Raw genomic sequence first — 13809 nt, 5'->3', positions numbered from 1 at the left:
AAAACAACATAACTCATACAAAGTCAAAGGGTAGGTCCCATTTATACTATTCTTTTTTAAAATCAAAATCTGATTTTAAAATTCTATTATGAAACCAAACGCAACATAACACTTGCCATTTTTAATTGAAGTCCAATTATTACCATATGGGCCATGTATATCTATATATAAAATAATTAAAAGTAAATAATTGGGCCCAGTGGGCCAAACTCGGCCCTTCGAATCAAGTGGACCATAAAGCCCAGTGGTCAAGTGGACTCAAGACAAAATGAGCATACGGCCCAAAAACCAAAATGAGCCTATAGGCTCCAAGTTTAGAAGATTCTAAGACCATTTTTAAACCCATTTCCAAAGTCTACTCATTTTTTTCCCCCCAGTTTTAGAATTGTACCAAATTAGTCAGGCCGAGTGATTAACCTATACTAATCAATTTATTCAAGTTAGGCTTAAATAAAAACTAAGGTTGTGCTTGATTACAATTTGATTATATGAGTGTTTAAAATTTATTTACAAATTAGTTACATGGGAAAATGAATAAAAGATAAAGAGAAAAATAAAAGGTAATGGTATCATCTACTTAATCATTGAATCAACAATCACTAAATGAGTACGCAGAAAATTTTAACCTAATTAAATAATTTATTCTTCACTTATTGGTAATCTATTTCCTTTACAAAACATTTCCCATCCTTATCATTCCTTCTCTATTACTATACATTTCTTTCTTTAATTAATCAAGTGCTTAATTATTAATTACTTAATTTATATAAAACACCATCTAAGTCCCTAAAATCTTTCATGGTCTTAAAAACCATTTCAATTTGACCCTAGACACAATTAACTAAGTCGGTGAAGCCCCCATTTGATATTATTAAAGTCAAATGTATGACATTAATCAGTTAATAACCGTGATGCTCAAATCAACAACAAATCCACACCAATTGAGCCCCTAACTCAACTAACCCGAAACCAATCCATTAGCCACATCCTTCAATTAATCAAATTTAGATCCACACCCATTTGATCCACAAGTTCTAATTAATCCATTCTTGAGTCTGACCCTAGACCGTCCCGTCAACTCCATCCAATTTGGCTTCGAATTAAGCAAATCAAATCCCAAATCCTTAATATCCAATAGACTCCAGACTCAACAATGAAATTAGTCATTTTAACCAATTAATCTCCTAAGACCTGTGAGCATTGTTGACTAAATCCATCCTTTCTTGACTTAATCCCTTAAGACTCGAGGCCAAGCTAAGCAATTATATCAATTTTAACAAGATTAATCACCTAGACTCGTTAATTAGGCACACTAGTCCACTCGGCCAAGCATCACATCCACATTAATTCTAATCTAAAACAAGAAAAGTAAACATTAAGCACACACATGCACGTGTATGTGGCTTTTGTAGTCCACTCTATATGGCTCTTGTAGCCATCTTTTACTAATGATAAGCCGAGATTTATCAAAAAAGCCCACACATGCACGTGTATACATGTGCATACCTTCTAGTCCAACCCGTCCCTATACAATATTCGGCATCATGACGGGTCCCCCAAACGGACTATCCTAAGCGAACCTTACAGCTTTCATGTATTCATCATTCATTACTCATTCATCGTGTTCGTCAACAAAGAGCAAGAAATTGACGCTCCGCTATCATTTCATTATATTGCTCATGAATGGGACGGACACAAGCCAACTTCTAGTCTAGTTGAGAATTCTTGTTTACCTTGCCGTGATCGGTCTCGTGGCTCTTGATCCGAACTCCATCCTCCATCCTCTTCCTTCCATCCTCTTACTTCTCGAACTCCATCGTCCATCCCTCCCTTGTTACTTGACAATGGTCAGGGGCAACATGCAAGGAGAGAAAATAAAAGAAGCGGGACATAAGCAAATCGAGAAAATATAATTTACTAACATATACCATACATATATTTTCAACCCTTCGTGAACATTTCTAACCTCCTTTTTCCACTTTTTCTTTCCTTTCATTTTATTATTATTCTATAGGAATGGTTCTTGAGAATTGCTTGCGGGAGTATGGAATTCTGAGAGTCGAATATGATTTCTTCGTAAGCTACTATTACAAGTAAGGTGTCTTCATTTCATCGTTTTTCCGAGGTTTTCACCCGATTAAGAGCCATTAGAGAGCCTCTTCTTCTTTTGCTTTTCTACTGAGGATTTGGCAGTCTGAGGGAGACTCCTGGGCATGATTCGTAGTCTTTACCACATCCATTAATGATGTATTCTCCTATCTCCATTTATATCTATTTACACCCATTTTCTGCACTTCGCAGAAATATGAATTTGGTGATTGCCAAATTGTGATTCAGATGGTTTTCTCTAATTTATTTACGAGCAAGAGGAGATGTGGGCCACAATCATCATGGTGTGGGCCAATTCAATTGGAGGTCCAAATAATATAAGAAAATCCAAGATTTTCATGGAATTAGGCCCAATTTTCAAGCCGACAATGGGGAGCTTAAGATGGAAAACATATGTGTATGCATGGACGTGAACTATTCATCAGTGGTGGTGGACTTAACTTTTCCTCAACAGCTGATTATTCTTGGAGAGCAAGTATGTGAAATTCTCGTGTGATCTTTGATTTAAAGAAGTCAAATAAGTTGAATATTTCTCTGATTTGGCTTGATATCATATCTTTTCAATAATTTAGGTAATTTGCGTAATATAGATGGATATTTCCTATTTAATTTTATCTTGATATCTCGTAATTATAGGCATATCCATTTAAAGAGATTTTCTAGGGTTTTACGTACGCGCCTATAAATATGTGAATCAAAGTTCGTTGTAAGGGTTCCCGACCAACCCATCAATAGCACTTACTTTTTTTTTCTCTTTACTTTCTATCGCAATTACCTTTCCTCACTTTACTTTCATTGGACATTTACATTCTCGAACCTTTATCTTTCTTTTCCTTTTCTTGCACCTATCCCGCTTTCCGGAGTGAAACCTGATTAACCTTCCAAAGTTGCTCGGTGTCAATTTATCGGCCTCTACCTATCTCGGCTTCCAAACAGAGGTAGTTTATCCCGAGTTTACATTCCGGCCTAGATTCCTTCTTTTCCGCCATTGAAGGCCGATAACCATTCCTTTTACTGCTTTATTAGCCGTGTCTCATTATTCTTGGTCATCCTAGAGATTGGTTTGGAATTCGACAACACTCGTCGAATCTTTTGTAGTCAGCCTTTGACTATTTTTCGGTAACACATGCCGAAGCCGCAGTGAAAGGATTGGGTTCACTTGATCAAGCATTCAAGTCAGTCTATTTTGCTCACAACTCAATCTTTTTCGGTTGACTCAATCGATATTAATATCAGGCTTACGAGCCGCTTTTATTCGGTTTCGGATCACTCGAAGCATGAAGAACTAGTGGAGAATTCATAGCTGCTAAATCCCTGAGTCGCAAGATCGTCTGAGACCCATTCAACAGTCTACTTCATCTACTGGAAACCCAACCGCCGTTTAGTTTCATGGATTCTCGAGGCCGTGGCACAACACTTTATATCAGTGGGGTCGGCTGGTGTCACGTCAGTAATTTTCTCGAGACAGTGCTCTATCACACTGGGTTTTCAATTTATCTATCCGTCGACGATTTCCGACGTGATCAACAATTTGGCACGCTTGGTGAGACCTGCTAAATTCGCGCTTTTACTATCATGGTGTATGGTTATTATTCTTCGATATCATCGATCGACAATTCAATGTCGTTGACCTTTTATTCTTCGACACCAATGGCTGGCAATTCGTTATCGTCGACTTATTTGTCACCATATTTTCGACCGGCTATTCGCCGTCGTCAAATTCCGATTATACTTATTCACCTTCGTCATCGATCGGCTATTTGCCATTGTCCAATCATGATGACTACTCACAGTCACAAGCCGTTAGTAATGCGGCATTATTTACTAGCTACTCAGCCTCGCCAATGGTTTATCCACAACAAGCTACTCGGTGCAGCCTTACTCCCAGCCGCTTGCCACAACTTATCAATTAGTGCAACCTACACAACAAGCACAACAATGGCATTTCTATCATGGTGGCAAATTTTGCAATTTCAACTGTTGCAGCCAAACCCGCAAAATTCGTCGGCCTTACGGGCCCAACCAAATCAATAATGTTTGTAACAAGCACCTTCTCCTACATCGCGACAGGTTCCGTCAAACCCATCATTGTCATTGAAGGAAAAAGTTGGTCAAAATATTTAAGACCGACGCTCGAGGGGTAGGATGGATGAACCAACTCAGCTTCCAGCACCAGCTCAGCCTTCATCTACATCCTGCATCCAGCGCCAACTCAACCTCCAGCACGGGCTCAACCGCCAGCGCCAATTAGCTTCTAACACCAACTCAGCCTTCTTCTACATTTCAGCCTCTGGTGCGAGCTCCATCCACTTCGTTATCACTACCATCTTCACCGAAAGAAGGAGCCAGTCTGGACTTTCTTGATCGACTCTTGGGGAGTAGGGTGTATCAGCCAGCTCGGCCTTTAGTGGAGTTAGCAGTCGAATCAAGTCTTCCACGACAAGTTGATTCGGTAGAACACTTCAACAATGATGGTAAGCAAGTTTCACTTCAGCCACCATATGAGGAACATCCATGCAAAGAAGAAACGGTCCTGTCATAGACCGTCGATGCAAGACGAGATCGTTGCGCTAGGCCAATTTCGCCCTAAGTGCCAAATACGACAAATTTTTCTTAGCTCCCATCAGGAGTTGGTGCACTTGAACCTCATGGCGTTAATAACGCTATATTGGAGTGCCAACTTGGAGAAGAGGTTGAGCAAGAATTGGCTCAAGCCAATCTTAAAGATCAAGGTAATATCAGTAAAAAAGTTGATGTGGCTAAATTTAAGCTCGAGGATTAAGATTCTTTTACTTCATCAACGAAAGCAAGTGAGGGCAGTAAGGAGCAACCCATCAAACTCGACATCAGTCTTTTTTCGTCTACGACAAATATCTTAGATGGCCCCATTAACTCAAGGTCGAGTTCCTGAAGGCGGAAGCCGAAAGATGACATCTCTTTGGAGGCTATCGAGGAGGTAATGCCGCATCTACACAAGCTAAATGAAGAGAAGAAAGTATGTTCTGCTTGGGCAAATTTAGTTTTACAAGAGATGATTGCCGAATTTAACAGGGCCGGCTTGGGGAAGCAAGGCATGTCGAACAAATCAGCCTTATCCTTTAGAAAAGTGGATCTCGAAGTGGACTCCGAAAGTAGCAGCCACACACAAAAGAATTAGACCTTAGAGAAACAGCCCATGGCTGAGATGGACTCGAGAAGCTCAAATTCGAAGGAGAACGATAGAAGACCGAAAGTTGAGCTCATTAATGATCCTTGAAGTCGTTTGAACACTCGGAGAATCTAGTTTCATGCTAGATCCGCGCCTATGGAGTCAAGAAACGATAGCTCGAACTCTCGGGATATCGAGTTTAAGACCGATTCAATGCCTTGAAAGTCGAGGTACACGAATTTTAATGCTCGAGAAGTAGAGCATAGTTCTTCAAGCAAAGCATTGGGGGTACCCAAACCCATGCCTTGAAAGTTCAGGAATGATAGCTGCGATTCCCGGAGCTAGAAACTGCGAAATGTGAAGGTTCAACCCACATGCAAAGGCATGCAATATTTTAGCTCGGGTTCACAAAGGAGAGTGTTTAGTTCTGGTCATGATGCTTGTGAGCTGAAAGAAGTTGTACACAATGGTCCGAAATGGTACTTTTAAGTCTGGGAATACGTTTTCAAGCACTGTTCGAGGAGTGGGGCAAAAACTTAGCGGCCCGATGGAAGCAAATCGAGCTTCCCATGATGTTTACTCCAGAGGAGAACCCTCGACTAGAGCTGCGACATTGAACTCTAAGTGAATGTTAGATACACTCGGCTGAACAGCTGGGAAGGTTTCAGACGATAGTTCAATACGTTTCGGCTAAGGAACAATCTACGGAGCTGCCCATGAAAGTTCCTAGGAAAGAATGACGAAGGGTGGTGCATCATAAGACATTTAAGCCGCTTACTCGTACACAGAACGGATTGTGGTTAGTCAAGACGACCATCCCAAGCAGAACATGACTCAGGCTGGGAAGCTGCTTGTGAGAGGGCAGCTCAGTATGGACTCACACAAAAGAGAAGTTGTTTCAGTTAAGGTTGCTCAAGTAACCGAGAAGAAGAAAATCCAGCATGCTCCATCTTTCATTTTTGAATGAATCTCGACAAACTTATTCTTTCGCAGTTCCGATTCCTAAGTTTTTGGTTGTCAATGGAGCTACGGTCAATATCATGCCAATAACTACCATGGCGCAACTTAGCAGAGCTAATAAGGATTTGGTTAAATCACGAGCTGCTACTTCTTACTTTAGAGGTCTGTTCCCGATTATAATCAAGTTATTAATGTGGGTTTCGACACTTTTGAGGGTCAAGACGCATTTAGGAGGTCAGTCAGAGTTGTGACTATCAAGCAATTCAATTCATATCAAGTGTCTATCGATCCTATTTCTTTCTCGTGCGGAGGACTAACATGTTGATAGAAGAGAGAGGTAGACTTCGTCGAGGAATGGCACAGAGAAGTTGCCAAAGCACAGCTTGGATCAAGAGAATTTTAATCCCTAGAGCTGAAGCACGACTTGGCCGAACTATGGTTTGAAGCGCGGACGAGATACGACTACCGCCGAGTCTAAGGCCGTAACCAAGATGGAAGCACACTCGGTGAGCAGTGGCCATGTTAGAGGCCATGATCGTGATCCATATTTCTGATCATTCTCATGCTCGGAAATTCGTTTTGAAGGCTGCCCATTACATATTTCATTCTCGGCCACTATTTCCTGTTTCGCGTAGTTTCTCGGGAAAACTCATATCGTTTTCTACAGAGTCCGATTTCGATGATTCAAGATGTTACGGAAAGCTAAGAGAAAGATTTACAATTTTCATGTTTTGACTTTTGCCCAGTTCTAACAAGAAGGTACTCATAATTACAGAAGAATTAGAATTGGAGGAGAGGATACATAATTATGTCTTTTGGTTCAGCTCACTGATGTTTGATGCTCGAATTATCTACAACAGCTGTGCTGGCTGTGAGGTGCACTAATTCCTTCATCCTTTATCGTGTTCAGTATGAGTTCGTGTGGCAAATCATATATATATATATGTCAAGTCCGCTCAATTTGATTTCGCGTGACTAAACATGCGGGGTATTGTTTACACCTGTTTTTCGCACTTCGCGAAAATATGGATTTGATGATTGCCGAATTGTGATTCCGATGGTTTTCTCAGGTTTATGGATGAGCAAGAGGAGATGCGGACCATAATCATAATGGTGTGGGCCAAGTCAATTGGAGGTCCAAATAATAGAAGAAGGCCACATGGAATTAGGCCCAATTTTCAGGCCTAACAACGAGGAGCTTAAGATGGAGAATATATGTGTATGTATAGACCTGAACTATTCATCAGTGGCAGTGAATTTTACTTTTCCTTGGCCACCGATTATTCTCAGTGAGCAAGTATGTGATATTCTCGTGTAATATTTGATTTTAGAAAGTCAAATAACTCGAATATATATTTAATATGGCTTGATATCTATTCAATGGTTTAGGCAATTTGGGTAATCTAGATGGGTATTTCCTATTTGATTTTATCTCAATATATCATAATTATAGGTGTATCAATTGTAAGAGATTTTTTAGGATTTCATGTACACGCCTATAAGCACGTGAATTGAAATTCATTGTAAGGGTCCCCGAACAACACATCAATTGCACTTATTTTTTTATCTTTATTTTTTATCGCAATTGACCTCTCCTGCACTTTACTTTCATTGCACCTTTACATTCCCGAACTATCTTTCATTTTCTTTTCTTGCACCTATCCCACTTTCTGGAGTGAAACTCGATTAACCTTTTGGAGTTGTTTGGTGTCGATTTTTCGGCCTCTACTTATCTCGGCTTCCAAACCGAGGTAGTTTATCCCGAGTATAGGTTCCAGCTTAGATTTCTTCTTTCCGGCCATTGCAGGCCGAGAACCATTCCTTGCACGGCTTTATTAGCCGCATCTCATTGTTCTTGGTCATCCAAGAACTTGGTTTGGACTTCGGCAGCACTAGTCAAATGCTTTGTAGCCATAGTCCTCCAAGGTGAGGCCTTTGACTATTTTTCGGTAACACATGCCGAAGCCATAGTGAAAGGATTGGGTTCACTTGGTCAAGCATTCAAGTCAGTCTATTTTGCTCACAACTTTTTCAGTTGATTCAGCCGATATTAATAGCAGGCTTTTGAGCCGCTTTATTCAGTTTCAGAAAGCTCGAAGCATGAAGAAATAGTGAAGAATTCATGGAGGCTAAATCTCCGATGCAAGATCATTTGAATCGCATTCAACTGTCTACTTCATCTGCTCGAAACCAAGCCGCCATTTTGTCCTGCGGACTCTCAAAGTCGTGGTACAATGCTCTATATCGGTGGGGCCGGTTGGTGCCCCGTCGGTAATTTTCTTGAGACAGAGCCCAGGCACATCTGGTTTTCTAATTATCTATCCGTCGGCGATTTTCGACGTGATCAACAATGTCATCATACAGAACGAAAGAAGATCAAATCCCCCGACTAGATATTATTGAAAACCTGACTGCATAAATCTAGAGGAATCATGGTAGACTTTGGCGTTGGTTTGAGCAGGTGGAGGAGCCGAATGGAACAATCCGATAGAGGGAGGCCTAGAGAATGAATAGGTAATGGCTTTCAGGGCCAGTTTGGAATGAGCGCAGCGCAGACTCTCGCCAACCTTGGTGCCAGTTACTTGCTGCTCAACGAAACTAGTCGCCTTGCGACCAAATTTAACCATGATAAAAGCATTATTCATAGTTGTATTTAGCACGAAAAGCATTACGCTCATGGCAGAAAATCAGTATAGATATATATAGATATATATATATATTTTTGCATATTCGCGGGAGCAGAATGATGATAGGAAAACAAATGCTAATTTTCATATAATATGAGTGATAGTGAGAGTAGAATGCCAATTTGAGTAAACAATTTTAATTATAATACTGGGGAAAAATGCCCGCATGATGCCACAGGCGCTGCAATTTTTTCGATCAACAATATCGCAATTATAATTCATCCAAATGTTCGAGAGTAGGAGAATTAAAAGTCAGTTTCTTCCATTGATAAGCTCAACCGAGACTTTCTTTGGGGATCTACTCAAGATAAAAGGAGTTACACAATTTATAGTTAACAGGGATGAAGTTACGAAACCAAAAACTGCATGGAGGCTAGGGCATTAACACTTGGATGGACCCCATAAACAATGCTTTACTGGGAAGTTTTGTCTATCGATATTCTTCGCCAAATACTTCTTCGGCGCAGATCCTCCGCCCTAAGTTCACATCTCAACGATCTGCAAAATCCTGGTTGGGCTCCCTCAATTGGCAAGCTCCAAGAGCTGCACCGGAGGCTTGGGAAGGTGAGCCAATTGATCGGTTGGACATTGTGCCTCCATCAATTCCTGGCATGACAAATGGCTAGGGAGATCCACCCTCCGCAGCTGAATCCTTGGTCCCCTACCTGCAATGGAGGAGCAGCACAAGGTATAGCTGACAATTTCTCCTTCGCGTAACAGGCGCTTATCCAACCTTCACTTTGAACTGCCGTAGGACATCGCAGATTCTATTCGAGTACCCTATGCCAAATCTTTGAGGAGGTAATTCCATGGCACAATATCTATCTCAAGGCAAACCGTGCTGCAGATTGTCTTGCGCAACTTGGAGGAGATAGTCCAGATAGGGTAGCTACATTAGCTTCAGTTCCACCTACTATTAGTACTTTCTTACTTGATGATGTAATGGGAGTTTATTTCCCAAGACTGATTGTTGATCTGCATAGTTTATATATATATAACTTACTCTTTATTACCAAAAAATAGATTGTTATTTTTTATTATATTATTCTTTTTCTTTTTTATGCTCATATATTTCACACTATTCTCATCCACAATAAGTTGGCAATGAATCTTTATCCTTAAAATATATCGTCCTCTCTTTTGGATTCCACACGCACCTAGTGCATCTGTTGGCCGTGCTCCAGATGATGTGCTCGAATTCTAGTGTGTCCCAGAAATTACTTTCAAATTTTTTCCAAAACAAAATCTCATATTTTGATTAATTTGACAAAATTCCAAATGAGATAATTTGTCAGAAAATAATTTTCAAATTCGAGAAAATACTAATATCTGAATAATCTTTATCTAATCGTTGGGCAAATCAACTTGTTGAATCAAAATCATCAAATCGCCCCTTTAATTCAATCATATAAACATCTGACAAATTTTAGTAGCCAAATCAGCTCAACCAGCCACTCGTAAAGAAGCTTGGATTCAATTGAAATACCTTCAATAGGTTGAAATCCAGGTTTTGATGGGGCTCCATTATCTCCGATCAGAACTGCAGCAATAGCAAGTCGTTGTCCTTAAATTCGCATTCTAATTTTAGCAGACTATAGTATCCTCTACCTTCTTTTTTTTTTTTGGCTACGCACAAATGATTATCGATTCAAAGTCATTGGTTGTGGTCAGCATCGGGTGTGGGGGGAGATTTCAGCGACGGGAGGCTCGGGCAGGGTGTAGAGGATGTGGTCAGGGAAGGCTAAAGGAGTGAGAGGTGCGAGTGGGAGAGCATAGCTGTTGCAGGGGAGAGGAAGCCTCAGAGGAGGAGGCCCCGGAGATGGGTCGGGCTGGCAGGCCGATGGAAGAGCCGGGCAAAAAAGCAAACTGCTCGACGCCACCGAGAGGGTAGGGTCAGAGGTGGATGGGGTTTGCATTGGAGGGCACTGACGTCAGCGTCGGCATCAAAAATCGCAGGTTGAAGATTTGATTGAACTTCAGGGTAGAAGATTTTCAATTGCTTGTTTATGTTTTTTCTTTTCTGAATCTTTTATTTTTTATTTTTTATTTTTTAATTTTGAAAAGTTGTTGACTTAAAAGCCGTGACATAAGTCATGTGCGACAGGCATGCCAGAGACGAAAAATTTCAAGAGTGATTAATTTCAAGGCATGCCAGAGTATTTGGTATTAGAGTTGAGTTGAATTGAATTTTGGTTTTAATTTATTTGTAATGATTGTGTTGTTAAATTATGAGAAAAAATGTGAAAAAGTAATGAATAATTGAGAGAAAATAATGATTGTATTGTTGAATTGTGAAAAAAGTAATAAATAGTTGAGAGAATTTAATATTAAAAATTGAATTGAATGGTTAAAAAAATTGAAAAAAAAGGGAAAAGTAATAATTATGTTGTTTAATTAAAAATAAGTGGAGTTGAGTTGACTAGAATTAAAAAAAAATCATAAGGCCAAACAGGGCAAATGTGCAAAATCGAACTTCTAAACAAAATAATCGGTTCGGGGCCTTGCTATTCAAAAGGACTTAGCAATTTAGTGAAAATTTGAATAAGGTACGAGAAATAATGCAAGTGCAAGAAAATGAATTGGCAAAGGAATTAGATGAAAAGAATTTTACTGACTAACAATGAGTATTTACAAAGGGTTGAGCTTGTCGAACATGGAAATTATAAACAATCTGCTTATCGGATTACAAAAGACCCACGTAAACTGCTCATCAAAATATCTACAACTGATATTAAACGACCGAAGGACAACTAAAACTGAAAGCTAGGAAAACGGAAAGCTGAGAATTATCGAGATTTTTCTGTAATAGTTTGATCTAGGTGTGTGTACGCGTGTCTCCAAGCTCCATGCAACAACGATGTGTGACCGTTATGGACGTGTGCCCCCGTACGGGCCTTCCGGCAACTGGAGAAGAATTAGGCCCATGGTTAGAGGAAAATGTGGATAAAGTGATACTTATTGCATCACCCAACAAAGGGAATAAACATAAGGAACCCCAACTCCCATGAACACTTCTATTTCCTTCCAACGCAATGCAAATATGTTTTTGGGCAGTCATCAGCCTCCATGGCGAAGGAATTCGCAGTGCTAGCTCAGGCTTTAGTGGAAGGGTGGAAACTGGCTCTAGCTCCGGCCCTACTCGCTGCGTTATAACGGGGCTGCTAATGCACTACAACAGTCCCGTTTGGCTCCATTGTAGGTACGTTGTGGGTTTTACAACTTTGCTCTACATTTATTTTCCCGGCATTTGTCCACGAAGCCCGAGAGAATTGCCACAAGACGTCTCATGTTATGGTATGCTTTTCATAATGTGCCACCACTGGACCCATCTGTTAAGTTTGAACATATATCTGCAGCATCTGTTTGGCTGGACACCGAGCCGATTCAACTTCTTTCCTTTTACTGAGCAGAAGTACGGCCTGACTTGGTTCCACCAACCTTACTCCAAATGGGACGAAGAATCAGTGAAGTAATGAGCTAGTTACATGGTGGGTCGAGATCTTCCATTTGCACTCAAATGTTATAACCGGGTGAACTGACGGATCAGGGTGGAACTGTATGCACTTTACCCACCGGCACAACAATTTGGATTGTCTCAAGGAATTCCTTTTCTGCCTACTTCACGGAATATTAGTCCACCCCGCCGAGTGCTAATTAAGGAGATGGAGGAATTTCACAATCTCCATCAAGACAACCAGTAGAAAATGGAAGGCTTTGATGTGCATGTCTTCCATGCAACTCCAAGATCGACAAAGCTACATTCTTGGTGGAATGGGCTCAGCCTGTTGCTCCACACCTCCGGCATCTGATGGTGGATGGGCTCAGCTTTCCTCCGCCATCGTCATTGGCAGCTGGCCGAACAGTCTTCGTTGACAATTCATCTCTGCTAATGGACTCTTCTTCTTCTTCTTTCTCGAGCTCCAGATGCCTCCAAGATCTTTCTTGTATTTGCAACTTTATTTTGTTGTCTCTAGACTGTTGGGGACTTGATTGAAGCCCCTTGTGCTTCAAAGGCTTTGAGGTGTACAGGCTTCGTGTCGGAGCTCTGATTTGAAGGTAATCTACATTGCCATGGCAATCTAGATTACTGGTAAAGTGTCTAAGCAAAACAAGGAAATGTGTGGGTTGAGGCAATTTAAAAGATACATTCCTAATAATCTTGGTAGATTACCTCATATAAAACGCCTCTTTATTTCAATGTATCCAAATATCATGAATAGTTTTTAGAGTTTTAGAATAGAAATTTTTTAAACTTGGACGAAAATAATAATTTAACATTGGAGATTATAATGAGAAAAGAGAATGTAAAGGGAAAAGAAAAAGTTGTAGAGACCCTAAAACCCTTAACTTGCAAATTTGTTCCTAAGATTGTCAAATTATATCATTTGGGTCACTACGACGGGGGTACATCATTATGAACCCTGGTAAAAGTAATTTTTCTCTATTAGATCCTTGGTTACATCAATGAGGTCTTTGGTAACATCAATCAAGTCATTTGTAACATTAATTGAGTTCTTGGTAATATCAATTTGATCGATTGTAACATGAATTCAGTCCCTCTATTACATTAATTCAGTCTCTCCATCTAGTCAACCATTAGTTTTGGATGAAAATGTGTACATTAATTTCGTCCCTTCGGACCTTCTCACCCATTTCTTTCTTTTTTTTTTCTTTTTTTTTCTTTTTTTTTTTCTTTTATTCCTTTCCAGTTCCTTTTTCTTGCTTTTAGCTCCCATGATCTCTTCTTGGCTCCGAATGAGGACCTTGGCTGCCTATAACCCTGCCCTAGAATGTTGCCAATGTCAAAGCTTGTCTTCCATTGAAGATCCAAAAGAATCCGCAAAGGTCAGAGCCTGCCCGCCTGTAATCCAGCTCTCTCCTCGTAAGAGAGCCAGAACTTTGCTC

The 13809-nt window shown here is 40.3% G+C and overlaps 1 long non-coding RNA gene across 1 annotated transcript; it reads right to left on the bottom strand.

Annotated features, from left to right (window-relative positions):
• Window positions 1-9109: 9109 nt before the first annotated feature.
• On the bottom strand, window positions 9110-10987 carry LOC116195194. Its single transcript, XR_004154592.1, has 2 exons — window positions 10391-10987; window positions 9110-9569 (listed from the first exon to the last, which is right to left on the bottom strand). It is a non-coding gene; the product is annotated as an uncharacterized LOC116195194 (long non-coding RNA).
• Between the last annotated feature and the right edge of the window lie 2822 nt (window positions 10988-13809).

Source organism: Punica granatum, chromosome 2, assembly GCF_007655135.1.
Source record: "Punica granatum isolate Tunisia-2019 chromosome 2, ASM765513v2, whole genome shotgun sequence".
Lineage (NCBI taxonomy): Eukaryota > Viridiplantae > Streptophyta > Magnoliopsida > Myrtales > Lythraceae > Punica > Punica granatum.
The sequence above is the reverse complement of the archived record's forward strand: the minus strand, read 5'-3'. Positions and strand labels throughout refer to the sequence as shown.